The sequence below is a fragment of the Meleagris gallopavo genome, chromosome 9 (genome assembly GCF_000146605.3).
Source record: "Meleagris gallopavo isolate NT-WF06-2002-E0010 breed Aviagen turkey brand Nicholas breeding stock chromosome 9, Turkey_5.1, whole genome shotgun sequence".
Classification (NCBI taxonomy): Eukaryota; Metazoa; Chordata; class Aves; order Galliformes; family Phasianidae; genus Meleagris; species Meleagris gallopavo.
The window spans coordinates 4,446,066-4,449,720 of NC_015019.2; the positions used below are offsets into that span (position 1 = coordinate 4,446,066).

Genomic DNA, 3,655 nt, shown 5'->3' on the forward strand with positions numbered 1-3,655 from the left:
CGCAGCCTGCCGGGCTTTCAGCGCGGCCGCTTCGGGTGCGCGCGGCGGCGGGCGAGCGGGGAGCTGAGGTGCGGCCGGGAGCAGCCCGGGGTTCGGCGTGCGCCGCTGCGGGTAGAGTGGCCAGGCCCTTATAAATGAGCGGGACTCTCTGGTCCTCGCTGGAGCGGTTGTTCTGCGGTGGGTGGTGCTTTTCCCTTTGTTTGCAGCTCTGCCTGGGAGGTGCGGATGGGATTTCTCTGAAGACTCACTTTACAGCTTTGAACAGTTAAGGTTGGAAAAGACCATCGAGACAATTTAGTCTAACCATCAACCAATCACTGCTAATCCACATCCATCCTTTTCTTGACTGTTTGCAGGGATGGTGACCACCACCTACCACCCTTGGCAGCCTGTACTGCTGCCTGAGCTCTGTGAGAAGGAGCTGACAGTAATACCCAACATGAACCTTCCCTGGCACGACTGAAGGCCATTACCTCTCATCCTATTGCCATTACCTGGGAGAAGAGGCCAACCCCCACCTCCCTAAAACTTCCTTTCGGGAAATACTAGAGAGTGATGAGGTCTCCCCTAAGCTTTCTTTTCTCCAGACTGTACAATCCAAGTTCCCTCATCCGTTACCGATAAGATTTGTGCTCCAGCCCCTCACAGCTTTGTTGCTGCCCTTCTCTGGACATGCTCCAGGGCCTCCGTGTCTGAACACAGCACTCAAGGTGCTCAATACAGAGACAATCACCTCCTGCTCCTGCTGACTACCATTACTGGCCCTCTTGGCTACCTGCTCCCTCTTGTTCAGGCAGCTGTTGATTAAAACCCCAGATGTCTCTGAACTAACTATTTGCTATTTTTGCTCAGTTATAGTTCTGTTTATAACTTCCAGATGTACTGTTTACCTGTGACATAATAAGAGCAACATCCTTGAATGTTTGCCATTTTGCCTAATTAAGGTGCTCGCTCAAAGTTATAGTTCTGTTTATAACTTCCAGATGTACAGCTTATCTATGATAAATATCCTTCCTGACCACAAGACTTCCATAATAAATCCTTGAATAAATACTGTAAAATTGTCACATCCTGAGAACATCAGACTATTCTTTAATTTTTCAGTCTCCTCTCTTCAGTCAGTTACTGATGTTCAACTGTTCTGTGTGTTAGGAAGAGTAGAACGCAACACTGCATCAGACTCCCTCCAGATCTGTTGAAAGTACAAGGCAGCTCTCAAACACTTCAGTAGTGAGTACTTGAAGATTGTTACCCTTCCAGCATAGATGCTAAACATTTCTGGGGAATAATACTGGGTGTGGGAAAAGGGGAAGATGAGCTATCACAAAGTGGGAGGGCACAGCACGTGATGATAATGCAGCGGCCAAAAAACACCACAGCTAAATTCCAGTCCTGGAGGCATTCAAGGCTAGGTTGGATGGGGCCCTGGCCAACATGATCTAGTGCATGATTTAGTTGGTGGCAGCCCTGCCCATGGCAGGGGGTTGGAACTTTGTGATCTTTGAGGTCCTTTCCAACCCATCATATGATGGTGTGTGAAATTTCTTTGTCTGCTTCCATGCCTTACACCTGTGTATTTGCTAACCACCTCCCAGGTAATTGGAAATAAAAATTGGAAACTAAACTCTCTTTTTCCTTCTCTGATTAAAATAGTAAGATATTTAATTAGCGCTATAGTTTAACACAGCAGGCAGCAAATCACATGCAGTCTGATGAGGGAGAGAAGTTAAAAAAAAAAACAAACAAAGTAGAACTTGTGGGTTGAGATAAAAACTATTTACTAAGATAGAAAAGGAAGTGGGAAGGATTATAGTAATGATTATTGTTCACCACCCACTGACTGTTGCCCAGCCAGTCTCTAAGCAGTAGCTGCCTGCCTGGCCAACTCCTGACTATTTTTCAAATTTTTTTTGCATGATGTCATACGGTACGGAATATCCTTTTTGACCAACTTAGGTCAGCTGTCCTGGTTCTGTCCTCTTCCAGCTTCTTGTGCCCCCTCAGCCCCCTCACTGGCAGGAGAAGCTGAGAAACTGAAATGTCCTTGGCTCCATGCAGCACTGCTCAGCAACAACTGAAAACATCGGTGTGTTATCAACACTGTTTTTCTCCTAAACCAAAAACATAGCATCATACCAGCAAAAAATAAATTCCACCCCAGCTGAAACCAGGGCAATTAGTAACTCAAGGCTTCATTTTATTAACATTCTCTAGTCTATGCTGTACATGTGGCTAGATGTGATTGGCGCTAACATAATTACATTTGAAACAGCATTAGAACATAACTGCTCTAATTATATTAAGGCCATTTTTTTCTGTCCTTTGTCCTAAAATATACCTTCGTCAGGCCTTAGTCAAAACCTTAGTTTCATAGACACTGCAAACTGGAGCAGTATTTTATTGTCCATTACACAGCTTATGTCACACACAGTCTTGTTGCAAGTTCAGTAAGACAGATCTTTTTCCAAGATTGAATAATATATTACAATTCTAATGCTTCTTTCTTTCCTTCTTCATATTTTTTAAGAAAAGTTACAGAAATCTTCAGGGAACAAACTGCAGCCTGTATGGAAACTGATCCTTCTTATACTCAAGTAAAAAGTTCAAGGCTGATGAGCTATGACCACTTATATTGCAAGTGGTCTCTCAACTTCTAATTTTCTGATTGGAAATTAAAACAGCAGTAAAAAGCACCTAATGCTGGCCCATAGAGAGTAGGAAACCAACATAGATGGAATAACATTCTGTAAAGGGGATATTTTATGAAGTTTTTTGATAGCTTTTACCTATAATGTCACACTTACGTTGACCATATGAAGTTTAACAATATATTTAAGCTTACAGTACAAACACATTTATACAGAGGGCAGTACTTTGGTACATGCTTGCACATTTTCATCAAACATATTGGCTTTTTACCAAGTTCATCATACTTGGGGTTTAAACTGGATAAGGGGATCAGGAGAGCCTGGAGGATGAGCACTAGTGAATACATAAATAATCTGGTCATGTAAGACTCATTTGTGTGGGGTTTTGTTTTCATTTTTTAGAAAACCAGGACATAGAAAAAAATCACAGAAATAGATCTGCACATACAATCCTGAATCAAATAAGCCTAAAACAAAACATAAAGCACAAACTACATGTCTCCCAAATGTCAGAGCAGAGAAGGAATTAGAAGTACGTCAGGAAATGCAATCAGAATGGATAAAAAAGGAACATAATTCCCTCCAGAAATATAGTAAAAAAAATTAATAACCAAAAAGATCAGTTTAATACTTCCATGACAAAGAGCAATGTTCTGGGCAGCTGTCCCTTCATGGGTATTTATAGAAATTCAGAATTTTTACTTTATAAATTCAGGCTACAGGGGATCAGAGCAGCCATTCTTTCTGGCACTGTCTTTGTCAATTATTTCTAAAGTACTGCTCCATGATGCATTTCTCCCAGATCACCTGCTTGGGAGTCTAATTGTGGATCTTTTCGAAAGTCTAACAGTACAAAGCGGATCACAACTCCCTCAGCTATAACCGGAGCTGCCTGAAATAACAACTCAGGTTCAGCTGAGAAGGCACAAGAGACAAGTAATTATTGTTTTCCCTTTATTGTTTCACCAGCCCATCCCACCCATGCACAGCATTCTCGGCGAGGAGCC

General features: G+C 42.4%; 1 long non-coding RNA gene across 1 annotated transcript; it reads left to right on the forward strand.

Annotated features, from left to right (window-relative positions):
* The first annotated feature begins 6 nt into the window (after positions 1–6).
* Positions 7–1,067, forward strand: LOC109369034. Its single transcript, XR_002117626.1, has 2 exons — positions 7–270; positions 357–1,067. It is a non-coding gene; the product is annotated as an uncharacterized LOC109369034 (long non-coding RNA).
* The last annotated feature ends 2,588 nt before the right edge of the window (positions 1,068–3,655 follow it).